Source organism: Marmota monax, unplaced genomic scaffold (assembly GCF_021218885.2).
Source record: "Marmota monax isolate L192 unplaced genomic scaffold, Marmota_monax_Labrador192_F-V1.1 WCK01_AAM20220418_F8-fsc00025, whole genome shotgun sequence".
In the NCBI taxonomy this organism is placed as follows: domain Eukaryota; kingdom Metazoa; phylum Chordata; class Mammalia; order Rodentia; family Sciuridae; genus Marmota; species Marmota monax.
This window is the reverse complement of record NW_026691950.1, coordinates 6,672,196-6,684,655: the sequence shown is the minus strand read 5'-3', so window position 1 is coordinate 6,684,655 and position 12,460 is coordinate 6,672,196.

The following is a 12,460-nucleotide window of genomic DNA, read 5'->3' as shown; positions in this document are numbered from 1 at the left end:
TATTTCCTTTTTCATCACGTATTTTAGTAATTTGAGTTTTCTCTCTCCTTCTCTTTGTTAGCATGGCTAAGGGTTTGTTTTATTATTTTTTCAAAGAACCAATTTTTTGTTTTGTCAATTTTTTTCAGTTGTTTAAATTTCATTGAGTTCACCCCTGATTTTAATTATTTCCTGTCTTCTACTGTTTTTGGTGTTGGTTCTTTTTCTAGAGCTTTGTGGTGTAATGTTAGGTCATTTATTTGTTGACTTTTTCTTCTTTGAAGGAATGAAATCCATGCAATGAATATTCCTCTTAGAACTGCCTTCATAGTGTCCCAGAGATTTTGATATGTTGTATCATTATTCTCATTTACCTCAAAGAATTTTTTAATCTCCTTCTTGATGTCTTTAGCTACCCATTGTTTATTCAATAGCATATTATTTAAATGTCTCCAGGTTTTGGAATAGTTTTTATTTTTTATTTTATCGTTGATTTCTCATTTCATTACATTATGATCTGAAAAAATGCAGGGCAGTATTTCTACTATTTTGTATTTGCTAACAGTTGCTTTCTGGCATAAATTATGGTCTATTTTTGGCACAGTCTGGCTGGGAACAAAATCACAAGCCACCACACACCTTGTAGATTCAAACAGCAACTCTTTATTCTCGAACTGTCACTGGCACTTTACACACACATTCTGGGGAAATTCACATTCTGGGCAAAATCCCAAATACTTTCTGAATCCCATGAGAACTCAATGGGAACTCAAGGAGAGGCATGCCTGAGGCAGCAGGATACACCCTATTCCCAGCAGGGTATACCTTAAACCTGGAACCGCCCTAAACCCAAGGAGTGGGATACTCCCTAATCCCAGCAGGATACACCCTAAACCTGGATCCGCCCTGGTCCTTGAGCAAGGTCACCTTACATACAATGTCACTGCAAATGACCTGGGTCAATATGGAGAGTCCTTCCTCTAAGCAACATTGAGTAGGCTGACAAAGAAATTGCCATGTGTCATTCCTACTTGGCAATGGCTCTCAGCAATTTTAGAGAAGGTTCCATGTGCTCCTGAGAAGAAAGTATATTCATTCATTGAAAGATGATATGTCATATGTCAGTTAAGTCTAAGTTATTGATTGTATTATTGAATTCTATAGTTCCTTTGTTTAATTTTTGTTTTAAAGATATATCCATGGGTGAAAGAGGTGTGTTAAAATCACCCAAAATTATTGTGTTGTGGTCGATTTGACTCACGAACTTGAGGAGAATTTGTTTGATGAACATAGATATTCCATTGTTTGGGACATATATATTTAAAATTGTTATGTCTTATTGGTGTATGGTTTCCTTTGCAGTATAAAATGTCCTTCTTTATCCCTTTTGATTAGCTTTAGCTTGAAGTCTACTTTATTTGATATAAGTATGGAAATTCTGCTTGGTTCTGCAGTCCATGTGAGTGGTAAGCTTTTTCCCAACTTTTCACCTTCAGTCTATGAATGTCTTTTCCTATGAGATGAGTCTCCTGGAGGCAGAATATTGTTGGTTCTTTTTATTTTTTTTTCATCCAATTTTCTTACCTATATCTCTTGATTGGTGAGATTAGTCCATTAAAATTCAGGGTTATTATTGAGACATCATTTGTATTCATAGCCATTTTTGTTTATTATGGTATTTAACTTGACTTGATTCCTTTGATTATTTTTTCCTTCAGTGTAATATCTCCCTTTGCTGATTTTCATTGTTGTTTTCTATTTTCTCTTCATGGAATATTTTGACAAGGATGTTTTGCAGTGTAGGCTTTCAAGTTGTAATTTTTTTAACTTTTGTTTATTGTGGAAGGTTTTTATTTCATCATTTAATCTAAAGCTTAATTTTCTGAATGTAAGATTCTTGGTTGGCATTCATTTTCTTTAAGAGCTTGATATATGATGTTGTTCCAAGATCTTCTAGCTTTCAGAATCTGTGTTGAAAAATCTGCACATAATCTAATTGTTTTCCCCCTATATGCAATCTGATTCCTTTCTCTTGTGGCTTTTAATCTTCTCTCATTATTCTCTATGTTATGCATGTTCATTATAATGTGCCTTGGTGTGGATCTCTTGTGATTTTGTACATTTGCCATCCTGTAAGCCTCTTGAATATGGTTTTCCACAAGGTGTAGGATGATATGCTGAGGAGGTAGGAGGTGAGGATATAGAGTTATTATATCTTAGGAAGTGTGAAAGAGAAATCTAAAGAAGAGGTTAATAGCAGGAGAAAAGAGAGGAAGTAATTTTGGGTAGACAAGTAATTGGGAAGACAGTAGAGAACATAAAACAAACACAGATTTATATTAAGAAAAATTAAAAATGTTAAAATAGTAAAAATTGAAAGAAAAAAAAGGTACAATACAACTGTAATATACTATTCAGATATCCTAGTCCTTAAAATCCTAACTCATGCAAAGTACTTAGTTTCACATATGTTGGGGGATGCGAGGGCCAGAGAAGAGAGAGGGAGAAGAAAAAAAATCTCAAAGGAAGAAACAAGATTGTTTTGGTTGGAGATCAGTATCTTTCCTGCTTTCCTTCTGACCCAATAGATGGTGTCATCTGTTGTTACCTGGTGTCTCTGCCCTCAGTATGGTGAAGGTAACAAGTGTGGGAGGATTGGTCTTGAATGGGGGGCACCTGGAAGTGGGATGTGGCACCTTTAGTCCCCAAAAGGAGACTGCACCTCAAGGATCTCTTTTGGGGCCCGCTTATATGATGTGAGCACCTGGTCTTATCTCTCTATCTTGCCTGAAGACATCCCAGTTCCTGGTCTCCCTGTTAGTCTCTAAATTGTATCACACTCACCCTCTACCTTACTGCTTCCTAATAAGATATCTTTCTCTCCAGGGCTCTTGAGCGTGGTACTTTGGGCACGTTATGCACATGCCCCGCTGAGAGCTGTTTTATTTTGGGCACTCACTATGCTGGATTAGCGGCTGCTGGGGAAAGGGGGTAGTTAGAAACTGGGTACCTGGCCAGCTGAAGTTCCAAACTTAGAATTGCCCCCACTACAGATGGTGATGAAGGTGACCCAAGATGGAGACAGCTGCTTTCAGAGATGGGGTGATGGGGTGGGTGGGGGCATTGGACCATGAGTTAGAGACGGGCTTTGTGGCATTCAACGTGTGGCTGTTGGCTGACTTCAGAACCTGTGTGAAGTTCCCAGGTGCAAGCAGGCTACCAGGGACTGTCTCCATTACTGCAGAGTCCCAAGATGGAGGGGCCTGGGGGAGCCCCACATTGGTAGATGGGGGTCCACTTGGGAGTGGTGGCAGGAGTTCCTTCACGTGAGTAGCTGCCAGGTGTTGTGTATGGGAGTGGCCTCCAGGATTTCTGCTCAGGTGGATAGCTGAAAATTCTGCCCAGGTGCTGATGCCAATGCTGATGGTCCCTCTCAAAACCTGGTAGTCCCTTGTGGGCATGTAGCTGGGAGACCTACTCTGACACTGGGGCCTAGATCCCTGCAAAGGCATGGTGGCCGTGATTCCTGCATTAAAGCAGGAATATTGCTCGCAGAGAAGCAATATTATTACTACTTGAATCCCAAGAGTGGACTGCCATCTTTGATCTCTGATCTGTATTCCTTTAATAACAAGTACCAATGAACATCTTCTCATGCACTTATTGCCATTAATTTTATCTTCCTCATCTTGGATAGGTATGTCTACACACAATCTTTGACTATTTTTAAATTAGGTGTTTGTGTTTTTGTTGTTGAGTCTGAAGAATTCCTATAATTCTTAATCAATTACATGATTTACAAATATTTTCTCCTATCTTGTAAGATGTCTTTACATATTTTTGATAATGTTGTTTGATCTTCAAATTTTTTTTTCTTATTTGTGTCATCCATTTATTCTCCATTTTATTTTGTTACCCATGCTTTGGGTGTCAGATCAAATAAACCTTTGCCAAATCTGAGGAAAGACTTTCTTCTTTGTATTTACATAACAGTTGTGAAGTTTTTTCTTCTATATTTTGACTATCCATTTTGAATTTGTGGCTATAGTAAAGTAAGGAATCTGTGGTGTTCAACTTCATGTATTAATTAGTTAAAATATAATGAGCAGTTGTTTGGTCAAACATTAGTCTCAATTTTCATGTAAAGGTATGTTTTAGGTATGATTCACATATACAATTGGTAGACTTTAGAACATATTACCCTCCTTATATGGCTGAGTCTCCATATAACTTAAACCAAAGACTGCCATTCCTGCAAACAAAGTTTCTGCTTCAAGACTGCAGCATAGAAACTGACTTTTTAGTCTGCTGACATGCCCAGTCTATTTAGTGGATTTCAGACTTAAGACTGAAACATCAGCTCTTACTTGAACTTCCAATAATTAAGATTACCATACCTCTAGCCCTACAGTTGTGTACGTCTTTTGCATGTGATTTTCCACAATGCTGATATTGAATAAATATTCAGCTTTCCCCCAATTGTAACTGTTAAAAGTGTTCACATCCAGCTTCTTCCATTGCTAGTTTGGGATCCTGTACAAAATATTTGACTTCTCTTATCTCAGTTTTATCTTCTGTAAAAATTGACATTCTATACATGTGATATTTGGTTTTTAAATTAATATTCACAAATTGCTTATTATAATTCCAGGCCCAAAGTAAATGGCAAATAAATTTTAAATAAAATATATTCCACTTTCCCACTAAAAATGAATAAGAGAATTTCTAGAATTAATTACTAGTCAGTTCTTCATATAATTTAGATACTAAATCATGTATGCCCATTTCTTTTTGAGAAAGGAAAGCCTATTTGTACATATGTGAAGAAATATAAATACATAGATGAAAATATATAAATAAAACCTGTTTTAATGAACAAATATTTAGGCTTGGAGCAAATATACATATACATATATATACATGCATACTCATAACAGTGGTCCACTTTATGCTTTGGATATATCCCTTGTTGCTCTGCCACTGCAACTTATTTTTAAAATCAATGTGTTTTATTCTCTTTCTCATCCTCTCTCCCTTCCCCTAAAATGAAACCCACTTAATATATTTGTATGCGATTTGCCAAAATTTTATTGAGAATTTTTTTTAATCTATGTTCATCAGGGATATTGGTCTGAAGTTTTTTTTCCTTGATGTGTCTTTGTCTGGTTTTGGAATCAGGGTGATATTAGTCTCATAGAATGAGTGTATAAGGGTTTCTTCCTTTTCTATTTCACAGAATAATTTACGTAATCTCTCTCTTATTAGCTCTGTTAACTAGTTCAGTATCTCTACCTTACAAAAAAACACCCTATTTTTGAGTTAAAAAGATGTATAATTGATATTTACATAGGAAAGTATAACTATTAAATATTTTTCAATATTTAAGTAACAGAATTATCTCTTTCATATAGGAAGAAAATGGCTCCCAATATCACTTATCTAGTTTTCTTGTCTCATTTTAATACATTCAAATAATAAAAGATCCATTTACAAGGAGTAAAAATAGGAAGAAAATAGTTCTTAATTGTTGTCAGAATTGATATATGTCTATGTAATTTCATAACAATAGTATTAGCATAGTACTAAAATTCCTATTTGTGCTAATGAAAATTAATGGAAGAAAAGTGACTGCCTCTTAATTCTATCAAGATTGGGATAAAGAATACAATGGACTTTGTTGAAAAATAAGTAATACAAGGTACCCACAGATTAAGTGTAGAAGCCTAACAAAAGTAACCAACAAAATCCCTCACAATGCAAATACTATAAATGATACAAACAGTAATATCAGAAATATTATTAATTTTATAGCTGATTTGACAACACAGGAAGAAAAATATCTAAGTGCAAGAAACATTGAGTGAATCAGTCTGTAATGGCATATAGGCTGCACTGTGGCAGCACTGGAGAAGGACACAGAAACAAACTTAAAGACTTGAATGTGATGGACATTATTATCCAAATTACATGTATAAAGACAAAAATTGGTGTGAATATACTTTGTATAGAATCAGAAATATGAAAAATTGTACTCTATATGTGTAATAAGAATTGTAATGCATTTCGCTGTCATACATAAATAAAAAAGTAAAGACTTGGACTTTGAATATAATGTGTGTTAGACTCCTTCAGTTACTATAAATTTTTTTTTCTTTAATCTAGGTGGATGAAACTAGTTATTTTTCTCACAGTTTTTCAGCCTAGAAGTCTAAGATCAATGTCCCCTCTGGGTTAGTTTCTGATGAGATCTCTGTAAAGTAAATACATAAATATATAAATAAGTAAAAAAATTCAGTGATACCCATTAAAAAAAGAATAAGACCAACTTTAATCAGGACCATTATGATAAGGATGGGATCACTGCAATGAGATTTTGCAGCATGGGAGACAGATTGGGGTCAATTTCAAACACAGTATGGCCAAATGGAAATTAATTACCAAGGTGCATGCTTGTATTAATTAAATAGAAAATTGCTAGGAGAAAACATTGGGAGTAAAGGGAATTCTGACTAAACCAAGTCTTTCTCTTTTCATTTTTTTTAAATTTATTTCTTACATACATCATGATAGTGGAGTGCATTACATTCATAATTATCCATTCACAGCACAATTTTTGGTAACTCTGTATATAAAGTATGTTCACACCAAATCATGCCATTATACATGAGCTCTCTTAAAACCAAGTCTTTTTTTGTGGTATATATACACAATGGAATTTTACTCAGCAATAAAAGAGAATAAAATCATGGCACTTGCAGGTAAATTGATGGTGTAGGAGAACATAATGATAAGTGAAGTTAGCCAATCCCCAAAAAACAAATGCCAAATGTTTTCTCTGATATAAGGAGGCTGACTCATCATGGGGTAAGGAGGGGGAGCATGGGAGGAATGGATGAATTCTATATAGGGAAGAGGGTTGGGAGGGAAGGGGAGGGGGCAGGGGATTAGCAAGGATGGTGGAATGTGATGGACATCATTATCCAAAGTACATGTATGAAGACATGAATTGGGTGTCAACCTACTTTATATACAAACATAGATATGAAAAATTGTGGTATACATGTGTAATAAGAATTGTAATGCATTCCGCTGTCATTATTTAAAAAAAATAAAATCAATAAAATGAAAAAAAAATCAAGTCTTTTTAAAGACAGGCCCTGGTGATGTGACATCACCTGGTGGGTGGTGAAGGATAATGATACTGATTAAATCTCAAAAGTGATCAGATACTGAGAGATTCTTGATAAATATATTTACTAGGGTTCTTGATAAAAACGGATTTTACAAGTATCTTGTAATAGGCAGGTCTAGGGGAAGATTTAAGAGATCAACTATAGGTTGTTAAAATAAAGAATCTTTGTCACCTTCTTCCTGATTTGTTTTTCATGTATCCTTTGGTGGCTTTTCATTTGTTCAAGTGGTTGGGGGCAGGTATGTGCATATGTGTCCTTTTACAAGGATATCAATTCTATTAGATTAGGTTCCCACCCTTATAACCATCATCATAATTACTTCTTTAAAATCAACATCCACAAATTCAGTTCCACTGGGAGTAAGAGTTTCTATTAACCTTCTATAAAATTTTTTCTTCTACTGACCTCACTTATCATTAGCTTATTAATATGAGAGTTTAACCTTTTATTCTCTTTAGCTGCATATACATTTACAATAAAAACAGTTCTATATTCTCTGATTTTTAGCTCGATTTAAAATACCTGTTGATCTTATTCAGTCTTCCTGACTAGGTAAGTCTTGGCTTAATCTGTATTTATCTCAATTGTTTTTGGATATTTGAGCATTCCTTTTTGTTTTTAAGATTAACTATTGGAAAGACTGTGGTATATCCTCTTTTGTAAGAAAATTTCTATTTTCTTTATAAATTCTAGATATGGGGGGCATTCTTTTTTAAAAAAGAGATATAAATTATGCCTTGGAGTTTTATCTAAGATTTTGGCATCACATTTGAGTTTTGTTCTCCTAATAACTAACAAACTAGATGAGTCCACCACCAAGAAAAATACCAATGGCTTTTATGATTTCTCAAATTATATGTATAGTGATTCTTTAATATTAAAATTTAAGAGAATTAGGAAAAGGTTCTAGGAAGGTTGACAATGCTTATCTTGTATAGTTAGCAAGTCATTTGACTTAATCAATATACCAATGTGTGTCTTTGGGATAATCTATTTTTTTACACAAAAAATGTATTTCTCATGACAAGTTGAGAATCCGGGGAACTCATGTGGTATTTGTTGCAAATGTTCCAACTTCTTAGCAAATGATTCCTCTCTGTTACATTCTTGTGACCTGATATGTCCTTATTTATTTTAAATTTTTTTTGTCTCTAATTACTTCCATTATTACTACTCAAAGATATAATTGTACAATTATCCTAAGATATATACATATTTTAAATGAGCAGCCTAAAATAGGTTTGTATTCCTTACAAGTCAAAAAACTGATCTTTTTGATATAACCATTTTGAAGGAAAGAAAAAATGGGGAACCCAATTCATTATGTAAAATATTCCCTTATTGCATATGAACTTTGGACTTTCCCTTTGTTATAAAGTTCCATTTGTCAAGAAATAAAATGTGATTAGTAAAATGTTTACCCATACGTGTTATGTTTCCAAAGAAGAGCCCTTTGCTCAATATTTAGTCATGATTTATTTATAGTACTTTATATTCCATTCGATGGGAGTTTCTAGAGTATTGCCAAAATGTGACAATCCTATATCTTAGTGTTCCTATAAAATTTTCAGTTACTAAAACATGGTCTGTCAAGATAAATAATTACAACTTCTCTCTTCTCCGTTGGTGTTTGGCAAGGTTCTCTGCCTTACAGCATCTGACACATACTATAGTCTTTACTGAAATTGAATGCACCATAATATACCCATAAACCTACAAATTCACAATTTATTCTCTGTGTTATTATGTTGCCAATAGTATATATTGTAGGGAAAATTTTAAAATTATTTATTATAAACTTCAGTAAGAGAAATGAAGCTATGTTTTCTGTTAACATTTTTATTATTCTTAAATACCAGTAGAAAAAAATCCTGATAAACAAGAGAACCATTGACAATATTTAGCCTCCAGACATGACAAGAAGCAATCATTTTCTTTAGTGTATTTTTCAGTCATTGATCACATTCTAAGGTAAGATAAATATTTCCATTGCAACTATTTCTTTTTCTAGAATAATCCATTTTGTAGGAAGACATGATTTCATATTTTTTCTTCAACATATTTATTTCTATTGTTGTCCATCATGCATTTTATATTATTGTCAAAATTGGGAATTATCCTTGTACACATGACATAAATCTACTCACATGGGAATAACTGATACAAAAATTAAATTTAGCCCTTTGAAGACAACAAATTAAAATAATTTGTGGTCTTTATTTTGGGGGAAATACTTTTATTTGTGTTTTACTCCAGGGTCTTTTAAGTCAGACAGACCTGAAATTGGATGGCTACTGAAGACATTAAATTCACATTTTAAACATCTTTTCCATTATATATTAAATAGGTATTGTGATATTTCTGTTTCAGAGCTATTGAAGGGATAAAGTGAGACTATACATGTACACACACTTACACACATACTCACACTGTTTTTGTCATAAATGGTACCACAATAAAGGCTAAAGGTAATATTATGAATCTTATTATCAACTTTTTAAACTAATAAGTAATTTTACTTAAGGATGAAAATATAACTTCTGATTATTTACATTAAAATTTATATATAAAGTTAATATTTTTACCAATTGATTATTAACAATATCAAGCAAAAAACATTAACACTATAGCAAATTGGATATGAAAGTAAGCTACATTTGCTTTAATATCTGTACTAAATATGAAAATGATGCTGACAGAGGGCATATATATTTTTCATGCATATTGTAATTTACTTTTTTGTGCCTTCTGAAGATATTACCAGGTAATGAACTTGGTAAAATTTCTCCTTTGCCTACCTTCAGCATAGAGGCTAGAATAATCATTTCATCAATGGTCTTTGTAACTTGAAATGAAATTGTACCAGTTATAACAATGAGATGGTAAGTATAAATATAATGTGGAACTCTTGAGAAATATTTTGCATTTCTCTCTCTGATAAATCCCTACCTCCTGCCCTAGAGCTGAGTAAGCAATCTCATGACAATGACAACCCTCATCAATGCAAGTTTCTAACACCACTTGCCTTGTTATATATTTAACTCTAACATATTAAACCCATTGGTTTTTCCACCATCTGCAACTGCAAAGTATTACTAATTGCTGCATTGTGCAAGTAAAGGGCTTGCCTCACCAGTAAATAACCCATGGAATTATAGATTTGAACAGCCATGTGGAAATTTAAAGCTCACCCAATCAAATATGCATTTTATCCCTGTGTACTAGGAAAATAATGAAAGTCAAGGTTGTTGACTGAGATTAATTACCTCATTACTATCAAATTAATACAGCATATTCTGTTAGATTTCTGGAAAACTTTATTCATCCAATAATATCAGCTCACCTTCCTCATAATACTGTATGATAAAATGTTCAATCTGCATGTTCAAAAGATAAATATTCTATGTATGCAATTTGGAAAGGATCATCTGGCCAAATATGTTTTGTTCAAAATAAAATGAAATTAAAATAATTCCCACATTATTCATTCTGTATTTTAGATATGAAAATAAGATGAGTAGTAATACAAATTTTATTATATTTAATAGGCTTAGATGAAGCATTATATCTCCAGAAACTGGAAATATGATTATGAGAGTAATAATCTTAACAAATGTTGTGTAATGAATGAGATAAACCAATAGAATTGTAATTTAGCCTTCATAATTGCTTGTAAATGCATGGATAAGGAGTTGGCCATATGTAAGTAAAATCAATATTATGGGTACAATATTAATTGAAGCAACCATGTGTTTAAAATCAGAGAATTAGTTATGTGTTATTATTACTGGGACTATTTCCAGAATTTCCCTAGTTTTGATGATCTTGACAGTCTTGAGGATTCTTGGGCAGATATTTTGTGGAATGTCTTATTGTTATCATGTAATGTTTTCCTTATGATGTGGTTTTGGTAAGAAGACCACCGAGGAACAGTACCACCATTATCACATCATATTCAAAGTATCCACATGACTTGTCACCATTGATGATTGCCTGGCTGATATAGGTTTTTCAGCATATATTTATTCTATCTCATTTCAGTACTAGACTCTTTAGGAAAAAAAAAGGTGTTTTGTACAAATCATACTTAAGAAATTGGGAATTATATGTGCCACTTTTTAAAGAGTTATTTAAAAAAATATCTGTAATTATTTTGCATATGAGTTATATCACCTCCTCACATATTATTTATTTGATTTTATCTGTATAGGTGAATGCATATATAATTTATGTTTTGGGTACTAATGCAATATTACTTATGTTGCTGATCAAATTTTTCTCACTTTGACTATTTTCAGCTCTCCTAGAGCATTCCTGAGACCATTCTGCATGTTTTTAGCACTTTTTTGATTTCAGGGTATATTAGATATTCTGAACTCATTTTGTATATTTCCTGTCTCTGTGCTAAATCAGCCATTTCAACAAAGGTTTTTGTTTGTTTTTAATGGAGAATAGTAGCCACCAAGAACTGTGCTAGGTATGTTTATTGTATAAGAGTTTGATTTCTAGGCTTTCTGATCAGACAGAGCAAATAAATGTATACTTGTATTTTAACCTATATATCTTTAAATATCTTTAAATATTTCTATATGTAATAGTTTGTGTTGATATTAAGTTAAACATGAGTACATTACTGTTACCTCCTATTGTAATCCATTACTACTTAGGTCATGCTAGGCTCCCTTATTACTCTTAACTGCTGAATCTACTTATGAGAAAACTGTTTTCTTCCATTTTACATCAATTTACATAACTGTCCAGTTTCAGTACATCTAGCAGCATTAGAATTGTTAGCCCATATCCCATTGGAAACAACTTACCAAACAGAGCATGGAGCTTATGTATAGGTTTTTTACCTGTAATTTAGACTTGGGCCATTTCCACAGTTACTTAAATCTGCAAATGTCCCTCAATCCTCATTATTGAAGTTGTTTCATACATTTGTAACTATCAGATTATCTTCATATCTTTAGTTCCACCCTGGGATTCTTCAAATTCCTGAATAACTATTTTTTTAATGTTCATACATTAAGATTCACTCTTTGAGTTGTTAAGTTTTATGACTTTTGCCAAATGGGAACTGGGTAATAAGCAGATGCTGGAAGAGTTTTAGATCCTTGCTTGAAAAAGTCATGATGGCTGTGAGTGGACTTTTAAAAGGCAATTCTGGTGAAAGCTAAGGAAATAAAAAAGAAGCCACAGGGAAAACTTCTGTCTTCTTAGACAACATCTAACCATGTAAAAGTACTGGTAGAAATAATGATTATAAAGTCCAAATTGGTGAGATC